Source organism: Dipodomys ordii, unplaced genomic scaffold (assembly GCF_000151885.1).
Source record: "Dipodomys ordii isolate 6190 unplaced genomic scaffold, Dord_2.0 Scaffold2, whole genome shotgun sequence".
Lineage (NCBI taxonomy): Eukaryota > Metazoa > Chordata > Mammalia > Rodentia > Heteromyidae > Dipodomys > Dipodomys ordii.
The window spans coordinates 11,606,918-11,627,242 of NW_012267218.1; the positions used below are offsets into that span (position 1 = coordinate 11,606,918).

Here is a 20,325-nt window from a genome sequence, read left to right on the forward strand (position 1 = left end):
TATTGTTGTAGTTTTCACAAACCTTACCGCTTCTGCTGCTTTGGAGGAATGTGTTTCCAGAAGGCTTCTTGGTGGGTAAAAATAATATCTTCCTGGTGGAAGAAACATGTACAAAGAAAAGTCGACAGCTTTCGTATCTCCTGTGTGTCACATTTTGCTGAGATAAACATACAAGGATGAGTCAAGCCAGCCATCCCACCTTCCCAGAGCCTGACCAGATGTGGAGAGGAGGCTCACTTAGTTGTCCTTCCTGTCTCCATGTGGACGGACTCCTGAGAGACGGTTTTGTTGTGGTTACTCAGTGTTTTCCTTTTAAAAGAAGGCAGCAAAGAACAATGGAGACTTTCCCTCTTCAGGCATCCATCCATTTGTTGTGAGGCTCTGAGGTTATGAATATCATTTTTACAACTGTAAAATTGAGGTAAAGGGCTAAACAGCTTATTGCCTTATAAAAAAGAGCAGTAGATTCTCAGAAAGGGCTATAGAACAGAGAACCAAAATTTATAAGTAGATTAAAAAAAAACTATGAATGGTGTGTGAATCTTAAGTGGATATACATACATACATATATATATATTATATTATATATATGACATAAGATACATCTGACATATAGAAATGTTTCTGTTGTCACTATCCAGTTAGAAGAAATTATTGTTGGAGTACGAGTTTATATGTGAATTGAGGATGGCTTAGTATGAGAGATTTGGGGGAAGTTTACAGTTTTCCTTCTTGCAGATTCTTTTTGTAGTCTGATCTATGTTGCATGGGAGGAATCCAAACCGCTCCCTCCTGCAAATGGCATTAATGGAGTTCTTGTGCGTCTCAGTTGAGAAGCATTCCATCACAGGCCCCAGACAATCAGTCTTCAGCAAGAGGCTGGGAGGAACAGCTGGGCTCTCTGAGAAGACTGCTGTATGTCTGCCTTTGCTAGGCGATTAGCGTGATGGTAGCCATAGCAACTGGAGTGTCTCCATAGTAACGCGTAGCGCAGACAGGTGCAGTTGCATCACAAGGCTGTTTGTTGCCTGGCAAAAGGACAGGCCATTAGTACTTAGATATACGCTTGTTGCCTTAGAAACAAATAACCCTACATAGCAACTACAGTTGGTTTACAGGGTTCGTTGGGGGGGGGGCGCGGGGGGAGAGACAAGGTTGTAGTGGCTTTTGTCTGTGTTCATAAAAATCAGTGGAAGCATACTTTATTTGAAATGACAACTTGAGGTCATAGAGCTGTAGAAGATAAAATGAGATTTTCCAAAGCAGCTCAGCCGACACTGTAGAAACGTCCAGAAGGACAGAGCCATATGTTTGGGTTTTCTCCTTGTGGCTGTAGTCACTCCCCAAGTGGAAGAGAATTAGATTGGAGTTGAGAATTGCTAAATGTTCAGGGTTGGAGGGGGACATGACCCTATTAAGATATTTCCTAGAGTCTCATGTTTCTTTGTCATTCTGATGTCTGCACCCTCCAGTTTGTACCCCATAAGTTCTTTCTTGTCTCTTTGCTTCCAACAAGTTAAGAATGTAAATGTTATTCACTGAGGTCAGTGTTTTGCTACCAAATATGACCCCAAGGGAAAAACAGTAATTATTTAATAATTTGAAGGATTATGGTAGAGCTCTTGGGCTTCCTGAGTGTCTACTCAGTCAGAGGTTTTCTGAGCTGGCCTTTAGCCTAATAATTTCATTTTTTGTTTTTGTTTTTTTTAAATATAGACATAAAAATGCAGATGATCTAGAGCAAATTTCCAGATGACAATTTCAGTTCCTGTTCTGTTCCTTTTCTCCAAACTGACTGAGGGGGTGGAAAGTGTCCATCATACCCTCTGGTGAGCTTACAGTTCACCTCTGTCAAGGTCACTGTTGCCTCCCAGAAAGCACCTGGCTTTTCTTTTCCAGAGGGCTTTCATAGCCTAGAGTTTCCTTTGGGATCTTCTAGTATGTAAACTTGATCATACTAAAGCTACAAAACCCTGGATGATTGTATGATACTTCTGTGGTTTGCAGGCATTAGTCTCAGCTCAAATCTTAAGACACTGGGCCACCTGTTAGTTGGGGTTCTATGTAGGAAGATGGAACTGGAACAAGATGAGTCATTAAACAAGGATCCCTCCCCCCCCCCCCCAAATGCTGAACTGCCATCATCTTGCTGGGGTCTTGCTGGGTCCACTGTGATAGAGAGAATCCTGTCAGCTCCTTTACAGTCACTGAAGCACACCTGAGAAATGTGTGTTTGTGATGGGGCTGGTCCATCACATGTTCATGGATGTGTAGTTATTGCTAGTACTTGCAGGTGTGCTTGGCAGGTAGCACTGCCTGAGCTACTTGGCAACTCTGCCGGGAAGACAAGGCGCGTAGCCCCAAACAGGATTCCCATCCAGATTTGATGTTAAATATTATGATGAGAATAATTGTGCCTCTTGTTTTCCAATATGCATGCTCAGAGGTTTGTGAGCAAGTTCCTTTATGCCTACTGTTTTCTTTTTTGTAATGTATATGTATGCTACCACAGGGCCTTTAAACTCAAGGCCTGGGTGCTGCCCCTCAGCTTTTTCACTCAAGGCTGGCACTCTGCTGCTTGAGCAACAGTTCAACTTCTATCCTTTTACTGGTTGATTAGAGATGAGTCTCATAGACTTTCCTGCCCAGACTGACTTTGAACAGTGATCCTCACATCTCAGTCTGCTGTGAATAGCTTGGATTACAGGTTTGGGCCACTGTGCCTGTCTTTTCTACACCTATTCTTTGAAGTTGCTGTTCTACCAAATATATGTGCTTTGTGGTTTTTCTTTTATTTTTGAGGTGTGTGTGTGTGTGTGTGTGTGTGTGTGTGGTGCGCACGCACACTAGTCCCAGGTTTTATTTTTGAGGTGTGTGTGCGTGTGGTGCGCACACACACTAGTCCCAGGGTTTGAACTCAGGGCCTGAGCCCTGCCCCCGAGCTTTTTTGCTCAAAACTAGCACTCTACCACTTGAGCCACAGCGCCACACCCAGTTTTCTGATGAATTGGAGATAAGAGTCTCATAGACTTTTTCTGCTTGGGTTGGCTTTGAACCATGTTCCTCAGATCTCAGCTTCTTGAGTCGCTAGGATTACAGATGTGACCCACCAGTGCTGGCCATGAAAGATTTGTAGTTGAAATGGAGAAATCTTGGGTTAGTTTCTTTGGGTGGACATAACAAAGTACTTCAACTAGGGGACTTGAACAACAGAAATATATTTTCTTGAGGTTCTGGAAGCTGGGTTGGAGATCAAGGTGTCAGCAGACTGGGCTAGTTCCTTCTGAAGTTGTGGGAACAATCTATTTTAGGCCTCTCCTCTGCCTTCCGGTGGCTGGCTGGCAGTCTTGGACACTCCTTGGACACATTGCAACACACGTCTGTTTGCTTCCATCTTCACACTGTAGGCCATCTAAGTCTCAACTTTTCCTTCTTAGATGAACACTGGTCCTACTGGATTAGGAGTCCACCTTATTATAGTATGGGTTCATTTTAGCTCCTAGTTCTTTATTCTGAGGTAGTGGGGACTAGTACTTTGACATGGAGACTTTAGGAAGACATAATTCACACTCGGCAGCTCATCTTTAAAGAAAAAAAATTGGAGAAACAGAAAGAAAAAAAAATGTTCAAAATGCAACGTGATAAGGGTGTGTCAGAGTGACATGGAAACCATTCTGAAATTGCTCTCATCAGTCAAACTAGGACAATAAGAGCAAATAAACCAATAATTGTTATTATTGCCCAAAGTATAGAACAAGTATCTATGAGCCTCTACTGTCATAATTTCATGAATATATGAGAGGTGGTAAGAATTCCTAGTCCTGCTGGGCACTGGTGTCTCACACCTATTATCCTAGCTACTCAGGAGGCTGAGATCCGAGGATTGCAGATCAAAGCCAGTCTGATCCAGGAAGGTTTGTGAGACTCTGATCTCCAATAAACTACTCAGAAAAAACCTGAAGTGGTGCTGTGGCCCCAAGTGGTAGAGTACTAGTCTTGAGCACAAAGAGACTCAAGGACAGTGCCCAGGTTCAAGCCCCTGGACCAGCCCCTCATCCAACCTACCCCCCCCCCCTGCCCCCAATTTTTTTTTTTTGGTCATTTATGTGGGCATTCTTCCATTTAATGAAGAAGCTAATTCTACACATACAGTGTGCTTACACTTGATGAGAGGTTAGAAAAGAAGTTTATGGTGGAGAAACCTGGCAAATGCTACCTACCTATCCAAGCTAACATTGTCCAGGAGGGGAAGTTACTGGCAGCTATCTTTCATTCTTCACCTCTAGGGTTGTGTTTATCAGCTTAATGTCTCTGTGATAGGTCGCTGAGATTAATCGACTTAGAAGGAAGAAAGGTTTGTCTTGGCAGGTGGCTTGAGAAATTTTGGTTCATGATTAGTTTCTCAGCTCCATCACTTTGGGTCTGTGGTGGCACAATATATCACAGATGGAGTGCATAGTTGAGAAGGCTATTTCAGTCATGGGAGTCTGGAAGCAAAGATAGAGGAGTGTGTGTGTGCTAGAGGAGTGACTTGCGGCCCCAATATTCCCTGTAGGGACACACCCCCAATGACCTAACTTCCTTGTATTAGGTCCCACCCCCTAACTGTCCCGCCACCTACATTCTGATGAAGTACCATAAACTAGTGCTAGCTAAGATCTAAACCATCATAGTGGTCTTCCTCCACTAAGCCGTGACCTCATTCTAATCACTGGGGAAACATCAAACAATTGTTTTGACTTCCACGGGTACAATGCTACAAAAATACCTGATTAGCAGTTTTCACTGCTGCTGAGGGCACGAGAAACAAGGAAAGACAGGCCAGAGGAGGCTCAGGAGGCAGGATCCTGGAACAGAAAAATGGGTATTAGAGAAAAAGGGAAATAAGAATACTCAGTTCAGTTTAATTCAAAATAATGTGCCTGTGTTGGTTCCTTGGTTGTGTCGTAGTAATGTCATGTGTTATGATTGTAGCAAACTGAACAAGACCATATGGGAACTCCATGTGCTAACTTTTCTTTTTTAAAGCAATCCTCCAAATACAGATTGAGATTACTAGTTATTTCTATTTTAAATATCGTCGTCAATAATAATAATAATAACTATTATAACCAGCCCTGTAACTTGAACTCAGGGCCTGGGCACTGCCTCTGAGCTTTTGTTCTCAAGGCTAGCATTCTGCCTCTTGAGCCACAGCTCCACTTCCAGCTTTTTGCTGGCTAATTGGAGATTGGAATCTCATGGGCTTTCCTGCCAGGGCTGACTTGGAGCCACAGTCATCAGATCTCAGTTTCCTACATAGCTAGGATTATAGGTGTGAGCCATCAATACTTAGCCTTCATGTAAGAGAAGTAAAATAGTACTTTACTGAGAAGTAGTTTATCTAACTTCTACATCTTAGTCCTTTGTGTGTGTGGTGGTGTGTGTGGGGGGAGGTATTGCTTTTGGGTCATGCACTCTAGCTTGGCCTTTTCATTCTACCTTAATCCTCCTCTACGTCCTGGTTTAAGACTCCCATGGACTTCTCCCTTGGCTGGCACCGATCTCACTCAGCCTGCTGAGTAGCTAGGATTGCAGGTGCAGCCTCTCGGCGTCTCTGTATATCTCTTGTATTTGTTACAGTCAGTGGGAAGAGGGATGGTTCAGGCCCTTGCTTTCTCTTGCTCTGTGTAGAATCTGCTGAGCCCCCAGGAGAGATGTCTGGGTGAGTCAGGTACCAGTTGGTGGAACTTGGCTTTTGTGAAAAGCATTTGACTGTGCTTTGTATCAGGGTCCCCATGGCTAAGCTCAGGCTCTGAGGCCAAGTGAGCTTGCTCTCAGGAGCTTTAAACATTCACCAAGGTCAGACACCTGGGCTTTGGGACATAGATTTGGAAAGAGTGGGGAAGAATGATATTTTGGGTAGTCTTTGTGATCCTTATTTAGAATAGTCCCATGAGCTATGTTAATATTCATCACGATGCTGAAGTCCCTTCTTCCAAGGTGTGAACTTTCCCGTGAAAGGTTCTGTGTATTTGGATTGTTTTTTTGATGAGTATTGTCAAAGTGCCTTCTGATTTCTACTCCCAGTCTGTATTCCCATCAACTTTGAAAAGGGAATTTCCACTTTCTGTCCTTTCTCAATGTCTGATGTAGGAATAAGAAGACAGTATCCCAGTGGGTGACTCCGGCTTTTGTAATTTTGGTATTTTATAATGGGGCATTTAAATATTGCAGTGTTAGATGTGTGCCCTGCCAATTGTCGAGGCTGTCACAACAAGGTTTATGAAGCCAGATGGTTATAAAAAGTTCTATCTGTGTGGATGTTATGTAATATTTTTACTGGTATCGGCACTAATCCAAAAGCCATTTACAGAAAAACATTTTAATCCTCAACCTCACTATGGGTAAGAAACAGGTTGTGTGATTCGTCACACTGCGTGGTTTATAGAGTTTTCTGGATGATCAGTTTTTGGAGAAAGGAAATTTTTTTCATTGGAGAGCCAAGTATGGCTTTGTGGGGTTTTGTTATTGTTGTCATTATGTGGTTTTGGGTTTTGGTAAGTCCAATAAACCTCGGAATCACAGGTTCCGAGAGAGAGAGAGAGAGAGAGAGAGAGAGAGAGAGAGAGCGCTCATGGTCTCTGGTTGGACAGAAGCCATGATGCGGACAGCAGGTTCTCTTATTATCCAAGTGTGGCTTCTATGTTTTTGTTAAGAAAAAGAAATCTTCTCACTAAAATGATAACATTCTATTTTTCAGTTTGTTTTAATGTAGTAGAGCTTAATATGTGCAAAAGAAGGGGAAATAAACAGTGACACTTCTTTATTTTGTTGGGCCTAAACATTTACTTTTTTGTAGAACTCTTTCTTAAGTTTGCAAAGTTCCAGGAAACTTTTAGCTGAGTGGAAAAGGTGTACACCTGTAACCCTACCCAGCTACTCAGGAGGCTGAGATCTGAAGATCAGAGTTCAAAGACAAATCTAAGACACTTTTATCTCCAGCCTCCAGGAAAAAAAAAAAGCTAATGGACAGCACAAAGAAACTTTCTTTTGCTCCTTTTCTTCTTTAAATAATGAAAGTCCAAGACACTTAAACTTACCATTTAGCTCTTTATGTTTCTCTTTGGTGTGTTGGAACAATTTAATGAGCCACAAAAAATACATTAAGTCGCCTCTCCAAAGGTTTCTGGCCTTTGTGATATTGTTCTTAATGAAAATGGTCTGATTTTTAGTGTTGACTCAGCACAAGGTTTAATTTTATCCTGTCTGCTACCGTATTCCTATGCTTTATCTTTGTAATTCTTTAAATGTCTACCTAGAGAGATACTGCTACAGAGTGGTCATTGCATATTCAAATCAACAATTTCAGCAGTTCTTTTTGGCTACTCTCACATGCTTCTCAGGTAAAAATAGCTTCCATGCAGAGTGAGCTTGATCCATTGGGAAATACTTGGGAGAGAGGTAGGAAGGTATTGGGGTATTTTGGGGGAACTCTTCCTGTTAGACAATTAGTAGATTAGTAAATCCTTAAAATGTGAAGCTTGTTCACATAACAATGTTAATTCCTTCCCTCCAAAATGCTGAATTTGTGTATGTAGCTTCTTTATTGCTTGAATAGGACATAACTTGTAGGACATCTTTCATTCTAGGTTTTCCGTGTTGTGCCTTTAATAGTTGGCGGGGAAACTGCAAAGGTGTAATACAATTAGTCTTCACTTGCATTGAAGGAGTTTAATTGTTAGATCATTGTCATTGAGTGTCTTAATTCAGTCAAGCATAACGAGAGAACTGGAGGATTTAGTTTCACCATTTATCACACTTAGATTTCATTGTAAGCAACATATGTGAAGGAACCAATCCATAGTGTTTTGAGTGCCCATTGGTCCCCCTATTTGCCAAGTTTTATTCAAAACGTTGAGATATTAGGTAGTTAAAAGATGATCTTTAATATGTAACTTTTTGCTTAGAGTAGTTTTTGAGAAAATATTCTATTAAAAATCAATATGAAGGGCTGGAAAGGTGGCTTAGTGGTAGAGCGTTTGCCTTGCATTCATGAGGCCCTGGGTTCGATTCCCTAGCACCACATAAGCAAAAAGAAAAAAAGCCAGAAGTGGCGCTGTGGCTCAAGTGGTAGAGCACTAGCCTTGAGCTGAAGAGCTGAGGGACAGCGCCCAGGCCCAGAGTTCAGGCCTCACAACCGGACCCCCCCCTCCCCCCCGCCCAAACAAAAATCAATATGAAGCCTCGTGCTAAATTTGTAGATGAGTATGCAAAACAAAGGTGGTATGGGAACGAATGACATGGTTTCTAATAATATACATCTTATTTTATCAGAAAAATTGGAGGAAATGGATAATGGGAAAAGCTTCAATTATAGTGGGCACTCTTTCTCAAAAATACCATGGCCACTTACAATAAGAGCTTCAAAAATCCATCATTTGGCCATATCATGTTATGTTCCTATCCATCATCATATCTATGGACTTGCATTATATTTTGAGTTGGTCTCAGTATTTTGTGACCTCAAGCCTTTTACCTTTAGTATACTTTGTCCATTGTGCAATTTAATTCTCATCCAGTCCTACATTGTTTTATTTAAATGGAAAACAACCTATTCTCTATGGACACCCTGTGCAAGGCCAGTCTCATGGACATTCCATTCCTTTATCCCATTTCATTCTTTTTTCACACTTACTTTGAAAGTGGAGTGTTTAATCCCTTTTACTCAGGTACTGAATAGAACCCCAGGCCTGAGAGCCATGGGGAGTTGCTTGTTCCTGATCTGTTCTCTTGAGGTACCCTTAGTTGCTACTGTGTGTTTTCCTAACACAAGTCTCTTTAAGTCTGCTACTGATCATTTCTGTAGCTCTAACTCCTGAGGGAATGGGAAACAAAAGAGCTTCCATATTTCTCATAGCTAATGAGAAGAAAGTTGAGGTGTTGAAGGACTCAGTAGGGGTCTAGAGCCTTTGCTGAGTTTTCCGTGTCTCTCTGCTTCTTCCGACAGTCAGCAGAGAGGCTGGCAGAGTCCTGAATGGTGCATCTCAAGGGATCTTTAAAAGGCAGAAAAATGTAGGCATTTTGTAGAGTTGTCCAAATCCCTTACCTTCCCAGAAAGGGAGACATTGATCTCGGACTTTGAAATATGAGAGTACTGTTTGTTTTTAACATGAAATAAATGATGTACTTACATTGTGAAGACTAAGAAGAAAACTCAGCCAGACAGGATTTTGTACTTACATTATGAAGACTAAGAAGAAAACTCAGCCAGATAGGATTTTCATGGTTTTGCAGTACTCGGTTTTCAGTACTCAAACTCAGGGTCTGAGCACTGTCCCTTAGCTATTAATTAATTAATTAATTAATTAATTAATTAATTAATTAATTAATTAATTTTTGCTCAAGGCTGGCACTCTACCATTTGAGCCGTAGCTCCATTTTCAGCTTTTTGCTGGTTGATAGGAGATATGACTATCATAGACTTTCCTACACAGGCTGTCTTCAAACCACAATCCTCAGATGTTACCCTCCCGAGTAGGTAGGATTTCAGGCTTAGGCCACTGGCTCCCAACAACTAATTTTATAGTGCAATAAAAGTAACCCCCCCCCCCCACTGCCACATGTAAGTAAGTCTTCCCTTTCTCTACCTTCTAGGTAGCATGAACTATGTCTGGATTTTCAGAGATTTAGAAAGAGTAAGGATCACCATATATTTTGTGGTTCATGCCTGTAATCCTAGCTACTCAGGAGACAGAGATCTGAGGATCACAGTTCCAAGGCAGCCAGGGCAAGAATGGCTACGAGACTCTTATCTCCAAATAACCAGCAAAAAGTTGGAAATGGAGTTGTGGTTCAAGTGGTAGAGCATTAACCTTGAGGAAAAGGAGCTCAGGGATAGTAGCACCCAGGCTCTGAGTTCAAGCCCCAGGACTAGGAGAGAGAGAGGGGGGGGTGGTAGGAGAGAGGGAGGAGGGGAATTAAGAAGTAGGAGTATTTGTGGGACAGTGTAACAATTGTTTATATAAGCTCTGGGGTCAGCAGAATGAGGGAGATTAGTTTGCCATAAGTGTGTCAACGGGGAGAGTGGTACACAGGGCGTGTGATTAATAAAGGTCAGCGTTACTGGACGTGTCTAGGATGTTCCTGTCTAGATAGCAGGAGCCCTTTGCAGGAAGGAGGCCAGTTATCTGTGAAAGTCGGGCAGTGTTGGTAACTGTAACCCTCCTGTACATCACCTTTATAATAACAATTAAGAAAAAAAGGTGAATATCCACGGCTCTATCATGAGGCGGACAGCATTTGGATCCAAGGGCTAGAAATTACTGAAAGAAAAGTTTGGGGTTCCATGTTGGAAGGAAGGGCTGGAGCAGGACAGCATCGGTCTCACACTGTGCCAGACATACCCCAGAAGCTGGGTGAAGGCTTTGGGGCTGAAGGATAGATAGATAGATGGACAGATGGTAGAGGTAAAACGGACAGCCCCTGGGGATGCTGGGAGAGTAGACAGCCAGCTGCTTGGGTTGTTCTAAAGAGGTCTTAACCATTTGTGAAGAATTTGGAGTTCTCCCTTCTAGCGACTGAGATCCATTGTGTTTCTGTCTCTTGACCTGTCATGGCCATGGGTTGGGATATTCTGCTTGGGGAATGATGTCTACAGTTCACCAGTCCCACAGTGTAAGACCACATCTTAGCAGCAGAGGTGGTCTTGTTACTCCAAAATGAGAGGTCAGGCTCTCCTCTTAAAATTAAGACCAAATTTCACAATGGAGCTGGGACTCCTTGAGTTACTCTTCACTCCGTGTCATCTAGCTTTGATTCCTGCCCTACAATTACCTCCCTTGTTTTAGTGACTCGCCCTTGCATTTCTCCCATATGAATAAAATTATCACAGTGGTGTTTTGCCAAGCAGAAGATCGTTTCCAAAAGCTGTCCATCAAATCATCTAGCCCTCCCCCTTATAGTTGATCTCCCGAATTAATGAGAACAACACCCACCCTTTGTATAAGTCTCTGCAGAGGAGCCAAAACCGGTGTCCTTGTTCTGGAAAATGTTTTGTTGGCCAGAGTCTGATCACATTTGCAACCTTTTGCTTGTCAAAAGCCAGATCTTTGTTGTGTTAAGCCAAATCTTTGTTATTTATCAGACCCCGTTTGAGAGTGTATGTGTGTGTGTGTGTAAGGTGTGGCAAGAGTGTGAGAGGCTCCAGATATAACACATTCATCATTAGCTTGCCAACTTAAAAGTCATCTGGAGAAAACATCCATACCCCCAGTAGATGTGTTTTTTTTTTAAATCCTTATCTGTCAAGATCGCGTTGCTTAATCATAGTCACCCATGTTTAGACCTGTGCACTGTGAGTTTACTTTCACATGGAAAGTTTGGGTCACAGTCTGTTTACCAGTGCTCTTCCAGCAACCCTTTAGCAAGAATAAGTTAATGGGGAGAAACACATACAGAGGGGAAATTATAGTAATCTTTTCTTCCTCTTCCTCCTTCTCCTCCTTCTTTCTGTCCTTCCTCTTCTTCCTCCTTTTTCCTTTTTCCTCCTTCCTCTAATTATGGGCTTCTGATTCTTTCCTTCCTTCCTTCCTTCCTTCCTTCCTTCCTTCCTTCCTTCCTTCCTTCCTTCCTTCCTTCCTTCCTTCCCTCCCTCCTTCCTTCCTTTTTCTCCTTTTTCTTTCTTTTCCCTCTCTTTCCCTCCCTCCCCCTCCCCTTCCTTTTCCCTTTCCCCTTCCCTTTTCTTCTTTCTTTCTCCAGGCTGGGACTTGAACTTGGGGCCCGGGCTCTTTCTCTAAGCCTCTCTGTGCTCAAAGCTAGTGCACTACCACTTGAGCCACAGCACCACTTCCAGCTTTTTGTGAATAGTTTATTGGACATGAAAGTTTCACAGATGGACTTTCCTGCCAGGGCTGGCTTTGAGCCACAATCCTCAGATCTCAGCCTCTTGAGTAGCTAGGATTACAGGTGTGAGCTACTGGTTCTTGGCTTTCTGATTTCTTTTAAACCATAAGGAGAGCAGAGTAATTTATCTTAGGTTTCTTCTAAGCTAAAATTGCCCCCACTGTTGGCAGGTCTAGTCTTGGTGAATCCATACATTCACAGGTGCCCCCCCTCCCCCACCCAGCCTTATTTGCACCCACACTTGCAGTGGAGAGAGATGGAGAGGAGCCAAGGTGGTTGTTGGGTGGACACAGCGCCTGGGACATCCTCAGGAGGGCGAGGCCAGTAGGGAAACAGCAGGAAACAGATAAATGAGAAGTGTCCTGGTGTGAAAGGGGACGTGGGGAGTGGGGGGGGGGGGAGTCTAGCTTCCCCAGCGTCCATCCCAATTCTGACCCTTAGGAGAGCAGTGGACAGAAAGCAGGACCAGGACTCTTGATCCTGATTGCCTGTGAATGCGCGACCCTTGGTTTCTTTCCATCCCTGGCACATGGTGGAGCTGGATCTGAGAGCTATGCATCACCCCCGCTCCTGCAGGCTGTCCACATCATACCAGGCAGCTCTGCAGGTCTGGGAAAGAAACTTAAAGCAAGGTACTGGTGGCTCATGCCTGGAACCCTAGCGATTCAGGAGGCTGAGATCTGAGGATGGTGGTTCAAAGCTAACCCAGGCCACAAAGTCCATGAGAGTCATCTCAAATAAACCACTGAGAAAAGGCTGAAGGTGGCGCTGTGGCTCAAGTGGTAGAGTGCTAGCTTTGAGCTAAAAAAGCTCAGGAATTGTGCCCAGGTCCTGAGTTCAAGCCCCAGGACCAGCAAAATAAAAAACTCAGGAATGGAAGCTGGTGGCTCATGACTTTTATCCTAGCTACTCAGGTGACAGAGACATGAGGATGTTATTTCTAGGTCAGCCCTGGGAAGGATAGGCAGGGAGAGTCTGATCTCCATTTAATCACCAAAAGCCTGAAGAGGAGGTGCGGTTTAATTGGTAGAGCACCAGCCTTGAGCAAACTGAACTAAGCAAAAGTGAGGCCCTAAGTTCAAGCCCTGGTACCAGCACACACAAAAAGAGACAGTCTAGAACCTTCCTTAGCCGCTTCTATGCTGGTGTGGCTTTGGGCAAATTACCTGAACTTTCTGCATCTCCCTTTTGTCATTCCTGCTCTGGTTGAAGAATACCTGTCTCAAAAGAGGGCTTTTTGAGTAATTAAATTAAGTAAATTGGTATACGCACATGCATAGCACTTGAGTAAGGCAACAGATTTGATTTCTCTTTGCTCATCACCACCAGATTCTCTCTTGATAATTGCAAAATCTTTTTTTTTCCTTTTTCTTTTTCTTACCTCGCATACCAATTTGGCCCTTGGATATGTGGTTTTGCATCATAAAGTATCTTTTCATACTTTATATTCTGTGCTCTCTACCAGATTTAAGATCTGTGGAAACTAGGCTTTTTTGGTAAGCCCTGTCTCTCTCCCGAGCTTAGCCAGCCTGGCTTTCTCAGGCCACATTCCTCATGAGACGCCTAGCAGATTATGAGAATAATAACAATACCAGGAATGTATTGTTAGATAAGTATCCTCCTCCCTTTCCAGTGATCCTCCTCCCTTTCCAGTCCAGGGATATTTAGATGGGGAGGGAGATTCTCCATTGCGTGCCCCATTTTCTTTGTCCTCCCGTGTCCCTGGTATGAATGGATCCTGTTTGGCCTGGTAGAGAAAGAAGTCTTAAATTCCCTGGCGTAAGTTCCAGAGCACTAAGAGCAGCAGCAGAGGCCTGCAGCACACAGGCCAGGAGCTTCTACAGCTTTTGTCCTTTTCCCATTCCTTTGAACGGAAGCTACCTTGGGCCCTGCCTTTGAAGGGCCACAGATTTTTCCCTAATGGGAAACGTTTACATCCACGCTGGCCAAATAGGCACTTGGGAACTTTCTCTACCAACGACATAATCCCATTTAAATCTGGCAGCAGCGACTCTGGGCTTTTTTTTCCTTTTCCCTCTTCCTTACGTTTTCTTCTTTGGTGAGAACAAAGCCAGCTTCCAGCCCAGCTCCAGATCTTTCTTTTCTCTCCTAGGGAATCACCCTGTGGCAATCTTACTCCCTAGGAAGAAAGTCCCTTAGTTGGTGACTTCAGTACCTGCGTTCACATAGGAAGATCTCCATTCTTTCAATGGCTTTAAGACTCTGTGGTGACCAGAGACATGGACTCTTCTGTGGGAGTTCTGGTCCCCACTTCCCATCCCACTTCCCATCCCGAGCTCTGGGCAGCACCAGCACCCACCCCCAACTCTTTAATGGAATGTTCTTGAGGAAAAAGACAGACATATGGTCACACCAGTGGAATTTGATTCTTATTAAAGCCCTTTCAAGCTCCCTCTCTCTGACACCGCCCCCTTTGCCCTCAGCTCTCAGATGTGGCATATTCTGTCATAAGGGTTGTTGAAGTCGAAGTTAGAGGAAAACCATCCGAATTTCTCCCATATAACTCTTTGATGCTGAGTAAAACAACAACGAAAGTCTATTCCTCCCTGATATTCTGGACTTCTAAGAAATAAACTAGGAAAGTAAATAAACCAGAAAAGTAGAGGCAGACGAGAAATTTATTGAGCACCTACTATGGGCTCGGTTGGATGTAGCAAACATCACCTAGGCAATCCCCCTAGTTCATTATTTTCTCACCTCTGGGACCACAGGGATGAAGAGAGGTGGTCACATGACTGCAAATGACTGAGCTTTGGTATCACTGCCCTGATTTAAGGGCTTGGCTTTTCTTATGATGATTTGCGATCTCTGTCTTTAATGGAGGCATTCTCCAGTGTGTCTGAGAGTTGAAGTGGAAAGCGAGCTATGGAGAGGAACAGCATACCACTTCAGTTTTTTATTCTTTATTTTTGGTGTGGTGCTGAACTTTGCTAGATGAGTGCCTTACCACTGAGTCATGCCCCGGCCTTTTTTTTCTACTGGTTATTTTTTTCTTTTTTCTTTTTTTTTTTTTGGGTCCGGTCGTGGGACCTGAACTCTGGGCCTAGGCACTGTCCTTCAGCTCTTCAGCTCAAGACTAGCGCTCTACCACTTGAGTCACAGCGCCACTTCCGGCTTTTTTCTTTTTGCTTATGTGGTGCTGAGGAATCGAACCCAGGGCCTCAGGCATGCAAGGCAAGCACTCTACCACTGAGCCAACTTCCCAGCCCTCTACTGGTTGTTTTTTGTCAGAGCATCTTACTTCCTGATTAAGCAAGAACCAGGACCTTGATCTGCTTGTTTCCACTTCCTGTGAAGTATGTTAGCCAGTCCAGCTATTGGTGGAGAAGGGGTCCTCAAACTGCAGTCTTCCCAAGTCAGCCCCGCATGTAGATGATAGGCACAGTCACCAGCTCTAGGCTTATACCTTTCAAAAGGCAACTTGGATCTTGTAGCATAGTAAGAATGGAGATGAGACCAGCCATTGAAAAAGCAGGTCTGCCCTTGGGGAGGGAGATGATGGAGAATTAGTTGGAGGGAGGTCCTTGGATAATGATGAAGAGACACTGAACGCTGAGATCTGTTTTGGATTTAAGAAGGGATCTCCAGGGGAAGGCAGCCGGTGCCTGAGGTATGTCAGGATCATTTGTTTTAGACAAAACAGAAAAACCTAAATGGGGTTAAGGAAGAATCACAATGTTTTCTCAAAATAGTGATTTAAGTGTATTATTTGGAGAATTATTTATACTGATCGTATAATAAGAAAAGAAAAAAAGCAAGCTGGAGTTTATTGTATCAAGAAGCGCCCCAGTCCGTGTATTCTACAGTTAGAATTAATTAGAAGTTTGCTTTGTTTTCTCCTTAAATTCTTAGCCATCCTTGGGAATAATGTTCATACTTCAGCTGTCTAATTATTTCTTCCATGTAATGAACCACATGAGCAGCAACTACAACAAATGAGAATGTCTTTTGTGATCTGAACAGGTACTGGGATGCTTTGTAATCTCAGCTAGTCAACTGAAAAGTACTGTGTCACACAATGTGGCTGTTTTGCAGTTAAGTCTTAGGGAAAAAAACAACAACTTTTTTGTCTTGCTTTTATCCCCAGCTTTATTGAAATAAAGTGGGTAAAAATAGTATACATTTAAGGTGTATATTAAGGTATAATGAGGTATATGTTGTTAAATGACTATCACAGTTAAGCGCATTTACTTACTCCCTTACCAAGTCATTACAAGAGTGCTGAAAATACTTGGTATCTGCACTTTTGGCACATTTCAGGCATACTGTACAATGCATTCTTACCACTTGTAATTTCCGTCTTGTTTATGTTCATCTTATCACTACATGTTAAAAATAAATTATATTGAGCCCTTGAAACCAGTTCCTTTCCATATCCTTTCCCGCGATCTTCTGTTGACCATCCTTTGTTCTTTGTTTCTCTGAGCTCAGATTTTTCAGATTCCACAGACAGATGAAGCTGTGCAAGTGTTGTCTTTCTGTGCCTGGCTTCATCCACTCAGTGTAATGTACTCCATGTTCAGACACCTCTTTGAGCCAGTGATGGTATTTACGCCTGAGATTAGGCAGTGGTTCTCTGAGATTCGGAGACATCTCCATACTGTTTTCATAATGGCTCCACTAATTTACATTTCTACAAATGATGCACAGGGGTTCCCTTTTCTGTTCATTCTCAACCATACTTGTTATCTTTTGACTTAAGATAATGGCCATCCTAATGTGCATGAGGTGTCCCATTGTGGGTTTGATTTGCATGTATTTGTGGGCCATTTGTATGGCATCTTTGGAAAAAATGCCCGTTTAGGTCTTTTTGCCCTGTCACTGTCTCTTTCTAGTTGTCTGTATCCATGTATCTACTTGCCTGCCTGCCTGCCTGCCTGCTTACCTACCACTATGGGATCTCCTTTAATAGTTTGAGTAGTCTTTATTGGAGATGAGATTTGCAAACAATGCATTCTATTGGTTACCTTTTGTAGATTCTTTCTCATTTTTGGGAGTAGGGAGGTAGTAGTCTTGAGATTTGAACTCAGGGCTTTGTGTTTGGTAGGTAGGCACTCTACTACTTGAGCTAGACCTCCAGCCCTATAAGGTGATTTCTTTTGTCCTGTAGTCCAACTTCCATGTATTTGCTTTATCTTTTGCTGTATTTTTGGTTTCCTTCTCAGGAAAAAAACTACTGTCAAGAACAATGCCATAGACTTTTTCCCCTTATACTTTTGTCTAGAAGTTTCAGGTCTCCTATCTAGGTTCTTAACTCATTTTGGTATGATTTTTGTACTTTCTACTTCATTTTGCCCTGAACAATAAAATTGCTCCTAAAAATGAAGTGTGTGTGTGTGTGTGTGTGTGTATTTAAAATTTACATGTCATTTTCCCTGATCCAGAAAGTTGTCCTGTATTTAAGTCACTGCTTGCAGGAGCCCTTGTTCCTCTGTAGGGTGTGTTCCTCTCTCTCTCTGGTGCAGCAGGGAAACCATGCTGAGAGTTGCTGACCCACTACTTAGAATCCTGGAGTTGAAAGGACCCCACAGCTGTCTGATTTCTTCGAGGTTCCTTTATGGGTTCTACAATGAGCCATACCTGGGAGGGGCTTGGATTTGACTTTTGAGAGTGTGTGTGTGTGTATGTGTGTGTGTTTGTGTGTGTGTGTGTGTGCACGTGCGTGTGCGCTTGCGTGCGCATGCGTGCAGTTCCCCTGGAATGCAGTTCATGCTGGCCTCCTTCACTTCTTGCCTTTCTTTATTAAATAGTTACTTTTAAAAAATGACCACAGTTACCAACATATTCAGAAGGATACCAGTTTTGGGAAATGTGATCTAAAATGGGATATCTCTAAGTGTGGGTTGCCACATTTACAGAATAGGTAGTCAGATTATTTCAGTGATTGTCACCATCTTATTTAAAAAATGAAGACACCAGAGTGATTGTGTGACGCCTGAACAAAATATAGGTTTGGATTCCATTTTGTTCGGAAAATGTCTCAGCAACGCCCCTTGATCCCCTTGAGCCCAAATTCTAGGAACAACACTCTACAGTAAATTCCACTAACTACAGCTAACCAGCAGATAATACGAAAACCCAAAGTTCCAGATGTTCCTGCAAGTTAAAGGCCACTTGGTCACGGCTCAGACCATCTGCTTTAGCCAATCATTTCGAAGAGCATCCCCATGAACCAGCCAATCCCCAGTATCTGGTCAGTTCCCGCCACTGGTTACGCTAATCATCTTTTAGAATTATTTTATGATTTTCCTGCAGTGTGATACGATTTGTTAAGTGTTGCAATGACGCATAGAAGTCCCTACAACCCTATAAAAACACTGTTAACTGAAGGGTCGGGGCTCTCAACTCTGACCCGCTGCGTCGAGGAGAGTTGTGAGTCCAGGCTTGAGCTTGTAATAAACGACTCTCATGTGCTTGGTGGTCTTTGGGGATCCTTATCTGGGCATAAGAATCACTTAAAGGAGGACAAAGTGCTCGGTGAAGCTTAGTTTCAGGTGTATTGTTTGTGCGCAGGGAAACTCGCTCATGGTGGACATCTCTCTTTGATGGCCATGCAAAAATTTGGAGAACCTTGTCCTTCCCCCCTTCCTTCCCCCCCTCCTCCCTCTTCTCCCCCCCTCCCTCCCCTTATTCCTCCTCCTCCTCCTCCTCTTCCTTCTGACAGTCATGGTGCTTGAACTCTGGGCCTGGGTGCTGTCCCTCAGCTCTTCAGCTCAAGGTTAGCTCTCTACTACTTGAGCCACACTCCGGTTTTCTGAGTGGTTTATTGGAGATAGAGTCTCACGGACTTTTCTGCCTGGGCTGGCTTTGAACCATGATCCTCAGATCTCAGCCTTCTGAGTAGCTAGGATTACCGGTGTGAGCCACTGGCGCCCAGCCCTTCACGTCTTTACAAGAGAAAACCCTGAGACTCACCTGGTGCTTAAGATGGCGCAGAGTTCGAGAACCAGACACAAAGTTTTTATCTTCCTTCCCATCCTCCAGTGCCCTACTAAATATGCAAATAAATCCCCCTCCCCTCTGAAAGGTAGCACGAATGGAAATAACCCAAAAGTTCATCCACAGATGCATAGCTAGATAAAATATGTAGAAGGAAATATAATTTAGCCTTAATGAAGAATTAAATTCTGAAATGTGCTGTAGTATAGCTGAATTGTGAGACATTATGCTAAATGCAATATTAGCCAGTCACACACAAAAAGCTTATTTATGATTTGTGCAGACAGAAAGCAAGTGAGAGGTTACTGGAGATTGGGGATAGGTAGAACTAGGGAGGTAGTATTTATTTCAGAATAGTGTTTGTGTTTGGCATGACGGAATAGTTCCAGAACTTGGTAATAGTGATGGCTTCCTAACAGTGGAAATGTATTGAACTTTGAAAAAAGAATAGCAAGAACAGTGATGCAATCTCATGGTGTTTGTCTCTGTGTGTGTGTGTGTGTGTGTGTGTGTGTGTCTGTGTGTGTGTGTGTCTGTGTGTCTGTGTGTATATGCGTGCCTGCCTGTCATAGAGCTTGAACTCAGGTCTGGGCACTTGTCCTTGAGCTTTTGTGCTCGAGGCTAGCACTCTGCCACTTGAGCCACAACTCTGCATCCAGCTTTTTGGTAGTTAATTAGAGTTAAAAGTCTCAGTCTTTCCTGCCTGGGCTGGCTTCAAATCATGATCTCAGAACTCAGCCTCTTGACTAGCTTGGATTATCCACATGAACCATATGTGCCTAGCTTTAAGTTTATATTGTATCACATACTTCCTAGCGAATAAAGGAATGGAGTCATAATCATAGTAATATAATAATAAGCCACACAGCGTTTCTTTTGGACGGCTCTCAGTCCTCCCTTGCGTAGGCCAGGCCATCCCAGGCTCTGAGGATTCGGCAGCAGGCTCCTTTGCTCTCACAAATCTGGACTGTGTGGTTGACTGGAGTCCGAAATCCCTTGATCATGGCTGGCATTCCCACAGGTGATACTTTTTCCAGCTGTGAGTCAAGCTGGCAAATGACCTTTCATGTGCTAATAGCTGTAACTGCCAACTGCAGAATTTGGGTAAACGGGTAATTTGCTTCTGGAAAGCCAATCCGAAACACATTTCATGGCTTTCTTCTTGGCTTCCTTCCTATCTTCCCTTGATCTTTAGCTCTAACCCATAGACAAATAGCCTTTTCTCCCTTTCTTTCTTCACAAGACCGCCCTTCTCCGAAGATCGTGACTTGTGTGTCACATTGCTACGCCACATCACCCACACTGATCCAAGCAGACTTCTGTTCTCTGCTCTTAAATTTGTGTGTAAGAAAAACTGAAGGGACTCAGAAAGGAGGGTAAGGGCAGCGGAGGAGAGGAAGTTGGATGTGTGCTTTTTCCTTGGATTGACAAAGCTCACCACCACCTTGTCTTCCTCCTTGCCTCTTTTTTTGTTTTGGTGAT

At 43.2% G+C, this 20,325-nt stretch overlaps 1 protein-coding gene across 7 annotated transcripts in view; it reads left to right on the top strand.

Annotated features, from left to right (window-relative positions):
- The window catches only part of Foxn3 (forkhead box N3), a 254,153-nt gene that overhangs the window by 107,573 nt on the left and 126,255 nt on the right, over positions 1 to 20,325 (top strand). The window lies entirely within an intron of this gene.